Source organism: Abramis brama (assembly GCF_963993115.1).
Source record: "Abramis brama genome assembly, chromosome: 14".
NCBI lineage: Eukaryota > Metazoa > Chordata > Actinopteri > Cypriniformes > Leuciscidae > Abramis > Abramis brama.
In genome coordinates, this window is record NC_139976.1 from 5,254,864 (window position 1) to 5,271,364 (window position 16,501).

The window sequence follows — 16,501 nt, forward strand, 5'->3', positions numbered from 1 at the left end:
ATCAAAGGTCCTTGAAACAAAGAGCAATATATAGCAATTACTGAGCCTCTCATCTGCCGGCCTCAGATTAAAAAGCAGCACACAAGAACACTCCAAACTCTCGGCATGTACGATCGGAGCTGTCATAACATTGCGTCTGGAACGTTCTATGGAATTCTGCAGTCCTCCGAAGGCAATTAGGGGGAACAATTAGCCCGAAATTGCTTAAGACTCGCTATGCACATCTTAACTTGAATTCATGTAAAATCACTGTATATGTATGTGTAAATCTGAGCACTGTGTTGCTCTGAAGAAGTTCCTTTTGGGGTCATGATATAATGAGGACTTTTGTTCAGTTTGTGTCAGCTATACTGGATAACATACTTTGGTCTTCCAAAAGAACAAAAACACAACATAAAAGCAACATAAAAGTAGTTTACGCTATATGCCAAATCTTCTGAAGTCATGCAGCTTTCTGGACTATATGCAAGAATGTTCATGTGTTAATCACTTTTTTTTTTAATGTCAATGTGTGAACAGCTTGTAATGAAACTTTAAACACATTCCCTGACTTCTCAGGTTGTTTATAAGTGTTTTTATGTGAAAGACTCTGGACGTTTTTTGCCGGGAAAATCAAAAGGATGTGACGTTTACACTCGCTCCCGAGATCCTCTCTTCCATTCAATAACACATAAAATGAATGCTTATACAATGTTCAGGATAATGCCGAAAGAGATATTCTGTACTGTAATGTCAATATATATATATTTAAAATAAACAGATAGTCTACAAACAGAGATATATAATAGTTCATTGTTCGTATGAATAATAGTCTATATGTATACTACTGTATGTAGGCTAAACTATAACTTGTATATGACCGTTTGTTTACACAAAATTAACCAAAATGTTCTTTCTTTATTTATTTATTTAATAATAAAATTAGTACTTAATAACATGCAGTTTCAACTCCACCAAATCTTTGTTTGTTTTATTATTGTACAGCAAATGTCAGTAGTGCTTGTTATGATTTTTCATGTTTGTTGTAGGCTTATTTGGAAATTGCCATTGTGCCAAGTCTTCATCCTTACTGTCAATCAACGTTAGCCCCGCTTCAAAATGTGGCAATTCCTGCTGTTTTGCGAAATGTCCCTTTGCGCCACCTGGCGGTCATTTCGAGAATATGAAATACGACTGATTTATTTTTGCCGCGGTGGCAAACGCGACAGTGATAAGCATTCTAGTTGACCACCAACTGTATCATGCAGAGAAAATGGATTAATTCAAACTATAGTCTAATATTGCCAGATCTATATGGTCTCAAATATTCTTTATAATCAAACTATCATAACAGTGTAATTTTAATGACCTCATTTGTTAACATGATGCTGGGAATTGCACCGCTGTCATGTTTGTTGTGTGTTTATTTTTTTATTGAAAGGAAAGCGTGCATCACATATTTACATATTCATGCAGCGTGGACGGTGTCTGGATGTTCGTTAACAGTATAATGCAGCAAAGGTATTTCCAACTTATTTTTACTTCTAAGCAAATAACAAAAAATGACTTAGCCATGAGTATATTGGGGCGTTGAATCACATTCAATCTCTTGTATGTTACATATGCAAGCACAAGCAGTAAGTTGCTGGCTGCAGTTCACTTAATGGCCACCGGTGTCGCCAATAACAAGGGTTTCTGAATTCTACATATAGCCCTTTTAAAGATGTTATTCACTGTTAACCTTCCTGTCTGTGAAACAATGTGAGCAAATAATAATAAATAAAAAAAATTGCTAAAATATATTGTTAACGTTCACATGAAAAGACATTCACAACCCATTTTACTTCCAGAGTGAAAAAAAAAAATAATAATATTCTGTCCATCTGCAATTGGCTGGATTATGAAAAACAGTCACTATGTTAAATATCAGGAATAACTTGTACAGATGAATCATGCACACAATAAGATCAGGAACATGCACTGAAAAAGCAAATAAGGTCGGTAAGTGGTAAAATTACAGTTTCATTAAAGGACAATACATGCAATCACAGACAGAACTAATTGTGACAGGTTTGCCATATAGATCAAACGTGATAACAAGAGCTACACATAATCTGACACCTAAATGTCTGAAACCTGAGCGCTGGTCTTATTAAGTTCTTATAGATGGAGCCCAAGCGGTTAACATCTCTAATGAACAGGACTGTTCACAGCCCTGCCTGCACAGTGTGAACTTACATCAGAGTCATTAGCTGTTAAAAAGCTGATTATTGTGGAGGAAGTCTTTTCAAGGTTAAATACTGCAAGGTTCTGCTGTGAACACCCCTTAATTGCAATTATATTTGAAAATAGTTGAAACTCTTTTACGCCAGCACTTAGTGTGAACGGTGAAAGTGTTAAACAAGAAAAAAAAAAAAAAACGCATCGTGTCTGTCAGAATTCAGTAGCCTTTTTAAACATGAATAAGCAGCACATTTGTCTGATTTTCAGTATTTCTGTTCATTTACTTTTTATAAAGACATGAAAATAGTGAGTGACGCTGTACTTTACACAGACAAAGTGAGCCGAATTCACTTGATGACATGAAAAAATGATGCCGTGCAGCTGCAACCGCAAACATGCCCAGAAAAAACACTTTTCTTGCAGTCCGGTTTTTAACTATAGGATGCGAATGTAATCCAGATATATGAATTTTCATTACAATACCTAAATAAAGGTGCATCTGACATCAATGCACATCTGGATACCAACATTTGATGAATTACTGTTGCCATGATCTGCAAACAGAAAATGAACACAAACATCTTACTTTATTTACCATCTGATTTAAGGCAAAGAAAGGGCAATCTATAAAAAGTTAAAATAACAAATATTGGTAACACTACAAATACAGGTTCCATTTGTTAACACTAGTTGACCTTATTAGTTCACATAAATTAACAATGAAAAATAATTCTAAAGCATTTTTCATCTTTGTTAATGTTTAATGTTAGTATTAGTATCTGTTAATATCAGTGTACAGCTGTTCAATTAGTTTTTTTTTTTTTAGTTTTTTTTTACTAACATTAACAAAGATAAATAAATACAGTAATAAATGTATTGCTCATTGTTAGTTAATGCATTAACTAAAGTCAACTAATGGGACCTTGTAAAGTGTTAACTATGTAAAGTGTTACCCAAATCTTTTTCCAGTTTTCATGGTTTCACTTGTTACAACAGCAAAACATTTGTTGACTCGACTAGGTAATAACACTTAAGCCAACTAAGTAAAATCTTTTGAAGGCTGACTCCACTCTCAAATTCAAGTTAACATAAAATGTTAAGGTAGTGGCGTAAGTTGACTCAACCTTCTTTTTTTTTTTTTACAGTGATACTGTAAGCCTAATATTTTACATCCAGTAAAAAAGAAGGCATGATGTCTGACTTCACTTTACAGTATGTAAATACATATGAAAATAACACCCCAGATAATGGCTGGTTAACCTGTTTGGTTCAATAGTATGCAAGATTGTTCACAGTAGTGTTTCCATCTCCCCGATCAGATAATGTGCGAAGCTCGTGCATGTCGCTGTGTGGTGAAAAATGAGAAAGTGGGAGGACAGGAAACGCATCACCAGTCAGAGTCACAACTCCCTCTGAATTCCTCACAGTTCCTCGCACAATTACGTGGCGTGTGGAGCCGCAGCGGCGCGCTGCTTACACACACACACTTCTCTGATGACAGCCCATCTACAGGGACGTGTAGAATCAACGGCCATAAGACAGTAGGTTACAGTTCAGAAGAATTTGCAAGTTAAGTAGGCAGCGAGTGGGGAGGACATGCAGATGAACGGGGAGCCACATCATGCCATTGTTAGCTTCGCATGTAGGTTAATCATGTGACAAACGCATGGAGAACGTTTACTTATCGAGCCTCCCCATTGGAAGAACTGGGGAGAGATGCAAATCCATGCAAACTTAACTACAGCAGTGAAGCCATCTAGAGGGATTGTACCTCCTGTGAAACAGGTTGCACAAAAGCACAATATTGCAGCTGTATGTGTACTACCATAATTATATCGTTAGCACAAAAAACACTAGAAGACCCAAGATAATACATTGAAATTAAATGTAACTGAAACGCCGGTAACACTTTACAGTAAGGTCTTATTTGTTAACATTAGTTAATGCATCAACTAACAATGAGCAATATATTTGTACAGCGTTTATTAACCTTTGTTAATGTTAGTTAATAAACATGTTAATGCTTGTGTTAGTCCACAGAGCATTAACTAATGCTAACAGACACACCCTTTGATATGAAATGTTTTGATATTATGGTATTAACATTGTTAATAAATGAGAACACTTTACAATAAGGTCCCATTAGTTAACATTAGTTAATGCATTAACTAACAATGCGCAATACATTTGTTCTTTGTTAATGTTAACTGTTCACTGACTGTTTGTTATTCTACGTCCATTAAATAACATATACAATAAGAAATATTGTTCATAGTTCATGTTAACTAATGTAGCTAAACTAATGTTAACAAATTAAACCTTATTGTAAAGTGTTACTATTAATGCTGTAGAAGAATTGTTCATACTTAGTTCATGTTAGCTAATGCAGTTATGTTAACAAATTAAACCTTACAGTAAATTGTTACAGAAACGCCATAAACTAACTAGAATAGCCTACATTACCCCCCAAAAGTAAGAAGACACACTTAAAAATGCAGGCATGTCATTGCATTAGATACACATGAAATCAAGTGGCATTTGCAAACAAATGATGCTTAAAACTAAAGTCACACTTTATTTCGATAGTCCACTTTGGACATTCTACTAAGTAACTTTGCAACTACATGTAGACTGTAGTAAACTGTAAGTCGACTGTTAGGTTAGGGTTATTGTAGGTGTTAGGGTTTGGGCTAGTATAAGTTGACATGTAGTTGCAAAGTTACTTATAGAATGTCTTAAGTGGACCAGCAAAAGAAAGTGTTACCAGAACTAATTTCACTTATCTGAACTAAACTGACAACAACCGTTTTCACAGTTAAACCATATAAACTTCCTTTTTTATTAAATGTTTTGCTTGAAAAGCATGTCTGTGCTTCCTTTATTTGAAATAAATGCCACTTAGTTTGACATTATATCTAATGCAATGACATTGAGACATTGTCTTACACTTAGTGTCCAAATACGTTTTGTAGCCACTCTACATCAGTTAGCTAATTAAATGCTATTAGCATTACTAAACCACATCAAATAACAGCACTGCCCACACACAAAGGTTACAGGTTCAATCCCAACAAGAAGTGACCCTGCAATGGAGAGTTACTAACCGGCTCTATTACCATTGCACTCTTGAGGAAGACACTTAACCCCTGGTTGCTCCACAGGGACTGTCCGTGAAATTAGTGTTCTGTAATTTGCTTTAGATTAGAAGTGCAAGCAACTAAACAACGCATTTGACTCCATAGCTTTACCACCTCGGATTGCCCTTTATTTCTGTAGGATAAAAGCATCAGGCAGCTGTATCTATCAGGTGAGGAGTCCAGTGTCTTGCTTCACTTCAGGAAGTGCCAACACATAAAATGGAATTACATTCCCCTGTTCACTCTACTCAATTAATCCTCATCAAAAAAAGGAATATTCCCATGTAAAATATACAGAAGAAAATCTTTTAATCATTTTAAAAAGGCCCATGCTCCACATGTCTGAGAAGATTTCAAGGAAGCAGCCAATTAGAAGTGTGAAAGTCGGAATATACTTGGCGAGTTTAGTTAGGCTTACATATGGCGTACGCTGGCGTTTCTATAATTTAGCAGCGGTGCAATTAACAGTTATAATGTATGGTACTTTCCCGTGAAGGTCTAATTTGAAGGTTTTGCGCATCTGCATATGAAACACAGAATATCGCAGAGGTTTCTTGCTTTGACTGAAGTCTAGTTTCCGAACACTTTATCACAGAGGTGAGGTGATCAAGAGAGACATCTAGGAAATTCTAAAGATAAGAAAAATGGTTATTTTTCCTTCCCAATGATCTAAGCAGATGTAAGTCTGTTTGATTTCATATTACTGCTGTGACATTTGAACTTTTACTCATCACAAAACACACTTGATTTCAAGTAACTGGCCATACTGGAAACGGTGGTTCTCAACTACAGTAGTGCCAATAGTGTCCAAAGGGGAAATTTGTTTTTAACGACCCTACAAGTTTGAGTAAACCATCAATAAACCATCAAAATATGAGGAAAAAAATTGGATATTTTGATGTTTTGTTATGCTGGTTGAAAGTCTCTTCATATCCTGAGAGCAATCACTAAGGCTGGCCACAAGATTTTAAGCCCGATAATGGGCCATATTTGCAACCCCTAATGATCTGGTGGGTGTGGCCCGATTCGAGGCTTCTCGAAAGCAACTTTTTGTCCAAAGAATCCTCAATGGTGCGGTGTCATTATGATTACTGCTCTCAATCGCGTCGGACCCGCACAATCCCGACTGCCTCTGACGTTGAGCCAATGAGAGCGAGCAAGCTTCACCAACCAGATTTTGCGTGCTTCTGTGCTTCTATAGCTGAAACTTGGCAGCCACAAACATGCCACGAAAGTACTGAGAAAGAAGATCACCCATGTTCTTTTTTTCTATTTTTATATGTTCACGCCAGGAAAACCAGCTGACGATGCTGATCATCCTCCCATTTGTTTTTCTTCTCAAGTCACATTTGATCTCATGAGTCCTTGTGAGATCTCGTCTCACTGTGAAAATGTTACTACAATCGACAGGTCTGTGGTCTCGCGGTCCGGATGAATCTTGTACTGTGTGCATTCGGAGGACTATAATGCTAAAAGTTGGTTAAAACTGCCCTTGTGTGTGTGGTATCCCACAGTTTTAAAATCTGTTAAGATTTTCCAAGGCCTAAGTTAAGTGATCTAAATGTATGTTTATATATATACACACACCATATAATTTTCGTCCGATGATTGCATTCTCTCCCTGCCTGCCAACGTGTGTATTTCGATACCTCCGCGCACCGGCTCGCGCAGACATCACATGTCATCAGCGCATTTCATGCTACGCAGAGTTAGACAGACGTCAGTCACCGAGCACCACAGCCGAAACAGAAGCCAGTTTTTACAGTTCCTCCTGAGCCAAAACAATGAGTTTTACGCCATAACTACTGTAATTTGGAAGAGATGGAAACCCCTGACGTTATACTTGGAGCGGTACGTGACTTGAATTTAAGCGTTTCAATGGCAACACTATCAATGGCGAAATTAAACTGCAGCAGTCAGGTGGTACAGGTCAACGCTCTTTAAGTTGTTTATGTTCACAATTATTGTAATGTTATGTGTATTTAGACATGAGGAGTTTAACGCCGTCTCACTTGTTTGCTCATATGCGTATAGCTCGCTATTGCTAGCCTTTCCCAAAAATTGCCTACTCTACCTTTAATATTAATTTTAATACGATAGTCCACTTTAAACATTCTGTTGACTATAAGTAACTTAGCACCTACATGTCAACTAACTCATTAGAATAAGATGTATTTGCACAGTTACCAGCAGAATGTCTGTTGGAGAGCATCACAATAAAGAGTATAGGCAGACAGTCAAACTAATACTCTAATGAGAGTTAGCTGACATGTAAGTGCAAGGTTAAAGTCAACAGAATGTCTAAAGGAGGCCATCAAAATAAAGTGTTACATTAAAATGTTATATATACAAATACTAACAAATGTAATATTTATTTATTGCTATCCTAACTATGGCAACACCCTATGCGACCTGTTTTTGAGTCTCGAGTGACCGGTTGAGAATCACTGCTGTAGATGGAGTCTGCTGTTATGTGTCTTTTTCACAGAGGATTAAAAGACTCAGGTATCTTGGTGGGCGCCTATGTATTTTGTGTGTGTGTGTGTGTGTGTGTTTTTGGCTTTGAAAGGCTCCTGGAAGCCATCTGTCTATTCGGGGTGGTTAATATCCAAGAAATAATCCATTTACAGCCTTAAATCTACAGCTTGAAGTGTTCACACACTCTCTTGTCCTCCTAAAGAGCCGCAGCCTCTGGTGAGTACCCAATAACAGCGGCCTGTACAGCCGACGCACGCTGGGGACAGGCAACTTTTCAAATGTATATGCATGCTCACTAATCTGCCTCCATTCACTCTGATTATGTAAGCCAGCTTGGCTCAGCGGCTCTGAAAAGAGAGAGCGAGAGAGAGAGAGAACAGGCAGCGTATTGTGCATATAGCACTGTATTTTCTCCAGGGTGCGCGTCTACCTTGACATCGGAACCCGATTGAGCAGAAAATATCTTCTAATATTCACAGCGGTGCTCCAATATATCAAAACATGGGCTGGTAAATATTTGCCACATGTTATTAGAGCACATAAACCACAGGGTATTTGGAGAGGTGAAAGGTCACGCCTAATGCCGTCCCTGGAGGGAGGAGTTTTGTATATAACCAAATGGAGCCACGTCCAGGAATCCCCAACGGAGCAATGCAGGACATTGTAAATGGCCATATGCTAGTCTGTGTGGGTAAGGACAGTAAATATGTAAAGGAGATGGCTCATAAACCGTCATTATTAAACGAGTGACAAGGCTAATGGCGTATCTGTGTGCGAAAGCCCTCCTCCACTACGCATAGGCCCATTAAAAAGCTCGGGGAAGGCAAATAGAGTGTTAGGTTATAACCTAACAAGGTGCAATTTTATCCCCACAGATCTCACACGTATTTTTTAAGGCTATTTAAAGTCAAGAATAGCTTCTGTTTAAGCCCTCTTGATCTACTCGGAAAAGAAAGCTGAATATTTAATGCCAAACTAGCTTTGATAGGACTTTTTCTCACTAATTAAAGCCACATTTCAGCCGGGCTCGGGGTAAGGTGAGTATACAGGAGCACAGGGTGGAATATTGAACATTTCTGGTCAGCAGTTCTTCCCTTAAAAAACTGCCCATTAAATCAAGCTTAGTGGTGCCCTCATCTAAAAGGCTTTCGTTTGGTTTGGAAAAGGTAAAGCTCGTTTATCTGCGCGCTGTAGTCGATAACGGGCCGAGCGGGAAACGGGAACGGGTAGGGACATTATTGTAGCTCATCTGTCAGAGATTCTGTTGGATTAATAATGGATGCGATGTTTAAGTAGGCATGTCCATTAGGAAAGAGACATCATTTATTTATTCAGATTGGGTGAAACCATCCAGCCTCTGAAACGGGGACGATTCCACATTTTCAGCTCAGTCGAACTAATAATGCAGCAAATGCACTGTGGACTAATGTTTTTAGAGCAATAATAATATTATCACCGGCTCTTGACAGATATTAAGTATTCCTGAATATTGTATGTTTGAAGCAACGGGTAATGGCTTCGCTTGGCCTGTCCTAACAGAAGCATTAGGCGGGTCAAGTCTATCATGCACTACGATGAACACTGCCACTTAAAAATAATAATAATGACATGCTAGTGTTGTGTTATTAATGAATTAAATTAATGAAGCATTGCTATTAAAAAAAAAAAAAAAGTATACTAGAGTATGCTTAAGAACAAAATCAAGCACTTAGATTTTATTAATTAAAACTTGATTCTTAACACAACAATTTGACAGGATGCCTAACAAGACGGAAGTTACTGAGAGTGTACAACCATTTAAAATTCAACCGTTTCAAACCATCTATTTAAATGTAAATGCAATCACACTCATTTCTGCATTTGTATCCAAACAAAGTTCTGGAGTGAGACAAACCAACTAACATCACAGAATATCACAGAAATCACCCAATTCATCGCTAATACTTACTGAAGTGTGCAGTTGTTTTCCCTCCAAAGTGATGTCACTTCCTGGATAATGATGTCACTATAAGGAGGCTTTTGTTATTTTACAAAATACTAAAAGGATGGAAAGTGGCTTTGAAGACAAAGGAAACTATACATTGATTATCAAAATACGTATTTACATTAAAAAATCTAAATTATAAAAAATAAAATCCTGGAATCTTTCATATTAAAAAAATAAATTAAAAAAAGGATACCACTCAAATAATAATGACCCTAACCCAATAACCCAAATGATTTAAAAATCTCATCTATATTACATTTATTGTGATATTAAACATAATAATAATATTTAATATTTTAAAACTTAAAAATGTATCCCAGAAATGGCCTAGGCCATTCACGGCCCAAGAGACATTAGAAGAAAACAATTTATCTTCATGCTTCAAGTAATAATGTTCTACACTTACCATGATTTATTTATCTATACTGGCATTATTTTATTACATTTTCTTAAAAATTAAATTAATTCTAAATGAAGATAAAAACAGCATTTGGGCAACATATCACATTGCTAATATTTATTGATATTCATTGGTTTTGTGTGTGTGTGTGTGTGTGTGTTTTATATATTTTTTTAGCATGTTTACATATGTATGCATTGTTATTGTGGCCCACTGACATTCCCAAATGGGAATTAAAACCAACTGCCCTCAGGACAAATGTTACTATTCATCCATGAATCTCAGGCCCTTTTATTACATGGGGGTCTGATATCTAAAATGAGCCAATTACAAAGTCGTCCCAGACTGTTAAACATGCAGACACTAAGCGTTTAGCTCCACTGAGTGTTTGCATGCTCTCTCATTGTTTCAAGTGAAGCAATCAAAATTCTGCATGATTTTTTTTCTTTCTTTGTGGGGTCAAATCAATCTAAAGTACACATGTGTATCATTAAAGGAAAAAGGAGCACTAACGTCCTTGTTCTGGATAAGTTCAGACAACTGTAAGCCATTGCTGTGATATTGTCCTGCTTTGTATGTGCGTTCATTATCAGTTAATGAGGTTCAGACGGAATTAAAAGAATGAATAATTTCTCACTTCACAGGTGTTATCGAAATGAATGATTTTACATCCGTCCTATTCAATGTCTCACACATTTAGATAGGCCGCATGAATGACTTGATGACGTTTTCTTTTTTGTGTTGACATATTTCCTTTTGAAACAAGAAGTTGAAGTGAAGTTGCAGCCTTTCCACCACAGTCCCCCCTCCTTTCAATCACTTCGGCTACATGATCCACTCGGTCAACTGTAGTAAACGCTACGCAGTGGCAAGTGGAAATATTGTTTAATTCAGCCATATACTGTATGTTTGAACTGTATCAGAAGAAGAGGAAGAGTGAATTATACAGGCTCGTCTACAAGCACAAGTCGATGTTTTAGAGGTAATGCATTTATGTATCTCTCTCTACAACATCGGACACGTAGCTGCCGTTTATATGATTAGCCTTTGGCTTGAATACACTACATTATCAAACAGCTAATAATCTGTTGCCAATGTCACACAAACCATGATCAGACAGCTGTCTTCTAAAAATCAGCATCCTTAGAAACGCTCGGTGTTGAAAAAATCAGTGTTGCCAACTATTTTCAATAAAACGTAGCTGAAGCCTGCTCAAAAAGTAGCTAAATGTCGCTAGATGACATAACGCGCCAACTGTCGGCACTTTACATCTGTTTTCTCTCCTTATACAGCTCAAATACTGTATTTTAATGCAATATATAGCCAAATGTCCAATAAAGCTGTTCTCATTTACACATATTCTGTTAGCCAACGGAAAGAGCCTACAAAAAGAAAGAGACTGACTACCGGTACTTGAGTCCAAAAGTTGCTCGATTTGTCGCTAGTCACTTTTTTTTTTTAATCACTAAAGGGGTGTGAAAGGTTGCCAATCTAGCGACAAAGTTGCTAAGTTGGCAACACTGCTAAAAATAAAATTTCTCTGTGTCATTTTAGTTGTAGTGTGGACTCCACTGTTCTCATGGAATGATAATTCAAATTATATAGTTATTGTCCTTGGTGTGAACAGGCCTTTAGAGTCCAAAATGTCTAGTGCCGGCTTTACAGTTATGTTCATTCCCAGACAGCAACATGGTGTCAGCCCAGATCCGGCCCACATCTGGTACATGTGGAATCATCCCAGATCCGGCCCACATCTGGTACACATGGATTCCACACATACCAGACGTGGGCCGGTCCTGGGCTGACACTATCTGTCTGGACTGTTATAGTATTTAGATGTGTGATATTTCTTGCTTCTGACAACAATGCAATGCAAATGTAAAGTCAATTATTGTATAACTAGTTGTGTTGCATGCTACAGTATAGACTATAGATTCCCTGTACACTCTTAGAAATAAAAGTTCCAAAAGGTTTTTTTTTTTTTTTTGCAGTGATGCAAGAACCATTTTTGGTTCCCCAAAGAACCTTTCAGTGATCAGTTCGTAAAAGAACCATTTTCCTCTTAGTGTGAGGAACATTTTAATAATCCGAATAATCTTTTTTTCCACTATAAAGAATCATCTGTGCAGTGGAAAGGTTCCATGGATGTTAAAGGTTCATCATGGAACCATTAATGCCAATAAAGAAGCACTATTTCTAAGAGTTTACTTTAAGGAGTATACCAGACTTTATTTATTAAAACTACCAGATATGTACTAAAAACCACAAAAGTCCAATCATGATTTAATTTGGGTCTTTAATGGCCTCTTTTAATGTCCCTGCAGTTTTGCAGCTCTCAATCTATAAATTTCCCTTCAAATTTAAGCTTCGTATTGATGCATTATGTCGCTACCAGTCATATAAGTTTAACATTCACGTCTGTTCAGACTTTCTCGCACGCCGTACGGTCAGAAACAGGAAAGCCCCGTTATTAAAAGCAGCGGCGTCGTGATTCCCTCCACCTGGCTCTTTTAGGCCGAACCTGACTCACAGCGTCCTGCGCTGTACTCTGTTAAAGTTGTCACGACTGGCCCGTGTGAGCGTGTAAGCTCTCATTCTCTTGTTAAAGGTCAAGCAGCCCCTTTCTAAACAGTAATTGTGTATGATAGGTTAAGCATGTAATATGCAGCGGCGCTGAAAGCAGCTTCTCACCCGTTCACGTACTGACCTGTTCCACTTCATAATGGTGATGTTGTAAAAGCGCAGACGCCTGCTGGGTCGAGCGGTTAGCTGTAAGAGCGGCAGGCTGAATGGTGAATGGCTTTTTCAGTGTGTTTTAAGCGGCGTTCAGACTGTCCAACATTGAGTTCTGCTCTAATGAGCTGACTGTCAGCGATCGGGGGCCAGAGCCGTTTCACTCTCATTCTCTCGTATTAATGAAGCTCTCAGGCCCCACTGTCAAAAGTTCCACCATGACGTTTGATCATTTGGCAAAAAATGCGAAATTTGAGCCAAACGGATATTGTGGAAGTTCCATTAAACTTTGTTCTGTCACCTCACTGAAAGTGCTTCAGAAATATGATATAAAAAACTGAAAGAGACAAGTCTTTCCTTTCCCTGTGTATGTTTGGATGGAAAAATGTGTGAAACGACTTTGGTGGGTATATGTGTTGAGATTTAAGCCCAAAGTATACTTTGGCTTGCGTGACGTAAAGAGGAGTGTCCGTGGATGTCCGCGGTGAACGTGATTTTACCAAGAAAATCATGTTCCTGGATCAACATCTTTGTTGGTCCTGAAACAATATTTAATCAACTAATCATATTTGAGGGACAAGTTTACAGTTTATGCCAAGTTCAGGCTTACAACCAGGGTTATGTGCTTCTACATCAGTGTTATTCACCTATTCTCTCTGATTTTAGGGATAAAGTTATAGGGTTTGGTTTAGAAGTAGGGATAGGGCTAGGACTACATTTTCAGACAGGAATGTTGTTCCGGGATCAAAAAAATATGCTGACCCAGGAACATCTTACTTGGCAAAATCACGGTGACCAGATGTCCACGCGGACCGTCGATGAGTACAACAGTGCATGTGTGAGTGACTTGAGCATTTGGAAAAAATACCCGTTTTGCACTTTCACTGGCCGAGTTACTCAGTTCAGAATCAGTAATAACCCACATAGAAAGCATGCTGGGTAATGGGTGGAGCTACAGTATTTACATTAAATGCAATGTCAAAAGCATAAATATAAATGTAAACGAGTGCGAGTAAATGATATAATTTTGATGTCTAGGTGACCTGTACAAATTACAAATCCCTGCTTCAGTAAATTTGAAATGAAAATAATCCACTCCTCAAAATGGATATCAAATATTATACTTTGCGATTTATTCAAAACTCTTACCCCGAGTAATAACCACTAATAAGACTGTTCAAGCTTATTGAACTCACTCACCTGTGTGCACAGTGCTGAATCTTTGATCAGACGTGGCAACGCTCTTACAGGAGAAAAGAGAAATATCGTGGGGCTAATTTGAAGGTGCTATCTGGTGTAGGTATGTTAATGAGTCTTGGGGCACTTGGGTTTCTGTCTCTATGTGTATCGACTGCTGAGGAGAACCTGGCAGAACTAATCCCGCTGTCTGATCTCCCTCCTGCTCCATGCCACTCTGTTAATTACCGAGCTACTATTGACAAGCTCTCAGCTCAGTGCGCTGATCCATCAGCCGGCAGTACAGAGCGATTAGACGATCACTCCCCAAATTTATAACACCATGAGAGAAGGGCTATTATTCACTTAAGAGAGGAATGACAATGCGTCCTTCTCAAACCTGGATCACTTTTAGAGAGGGTGGGAAATTAGCCGTTTCCTTTTCTCTGTGGAAAGCGAAACCCTTCGGTGGGTTTGGAAGATTTTAGAAGAATTGCACTGGAATTAAATGTAAATACTGTTAAAATAATCTGTTTGTGATATTAAGTAAACATGCAATCAAAATGACCCTACTTCAACAGTAGATGTCTTTGAAATCTTTCATTAAAATAGGGGTTCTGCTTTCACGAAACACTGTTAGCAATTAACAATTATGATTCTGATTAAATTATTATTTCCATTGTTGTATGGTTTGGTAGGATAGGACAATATTTGGCCGAGATACAACTATTGAAAATCTGGAATCTGAGGGTGCAAAAAAATCGAAACATTGAGAAAATCGCCTTTAAAGTTGTCCATTTATGTTCGCGATTGTGCTGCATTCACTCACAAAAATAAATGTTTTATATATTTATGGTAGGACATTTACAAAATATCTTCATGGAACATGATCTTTACTTAATATCCTCATGATTTTTTGGCATAAAAGAAAAATTTATCATTTTGACCCATACAATTTATTGTTGGCTATTGCCACAAATATACCCGTGCTACTTCATCAAAATAAATAAATTAATACACAAACAAACAAATAAATGTATATTTAACTGATTAAAAAACAACTAATTTTCCTTGCTCAGCATTATCAAATGGTTCATTGCATTTTATAATTCACATTTAGCATAGCGCACAACCCTCAGAACAAAAAGTATGACTCATTTTTAGGTCCCAACCCACTAGTTTCAGCATTAAAGGACTTGTTCCACCTTAAAACAAATTTGCTTTTCTACTGACGTCATCTAGGCCACATAAGCTATTAGATAATGTCATACTGTACTAGGTTTTTTAGCAAACTCACAATCAAGTCTGGCTCCATTTTGGACTGGAATGAGCTAATAGGTTCCTAATGGTAATTTTTTGTATTTTACTCAGAAACAGAAGTGAATTGGGTTGTAAATGGTGGGTTGCACATTCATGTGCTGTAGGATTTCAGGACTCGTCCCGGCCCTTTATATTCCATGTTCTTTAATGGGACGGGGTCAATTCTACTTTACCCACATAAGCGCACCTGCCCTACCGCCTCACTGCCTCTCTTTCCCTAGCCTGGGGGCAAAATCAGCCTCCTTATTAAGATGGTAATGCCTGTGAACTGTAGGGAGGAGGGGAAGGGCATCTTTTGCTCAGTCAGTCAAGCTCATCGTGTGTAACACGCCTGAATCCACCAATTCAGTCCAATCTTTACGAACACCAACCTCAGCAACAGCCGACAGCCACACAGACAGACGTGAGCCGCTAGCTGGAATTTACATGCAAATAAAGTCCAAACGGTTGAGCGTCTACATGTGCTTATTTATTGCAGGGCTTCCCGATGTCTCGGCTAATATGATGTGACACCAAAAATAATACTCAATTCGATTTACAATTCATGTAATAATGTTTAATTTTACTCTTCATTTAACATGATTTCCCACCCAGTGATTACAAGACTGGGTAGTATTAATTTGAGCAAGATGTACGACGATGTGATGATCTGTTCGGAAAAATGAATTCTGATCACATTCGTAAGCACGAAACAGTAGCTTAATCATCTTTTGACAATGTTCATTTACGCTGTGTGATATTTATCTATCTGGATTCAGAAATAAATGACACTGCTGCTGTACAGAGATGTCTTATTGGTCTTATGAAGGTTGTTTCGTGTAGCTCCACAGACAGACACTGAACATACAACACCATATTAATGATATATTAACCATTAGGGCGGGATGTCTGAGTACCCCTCACAAACACTGAGTTATGTTAGGTTATAACTGCCATGACTCGAGTTATTTCTGCTATATAAAACTTTATGGATGTAAATATGGAAACACTGAGGCCAGTGTGTCTCGTCCCTGTGTGGTGTGACAACAGCAGTGTCACCAACAAAACAAAGAGCAAGTTAAAACAAAC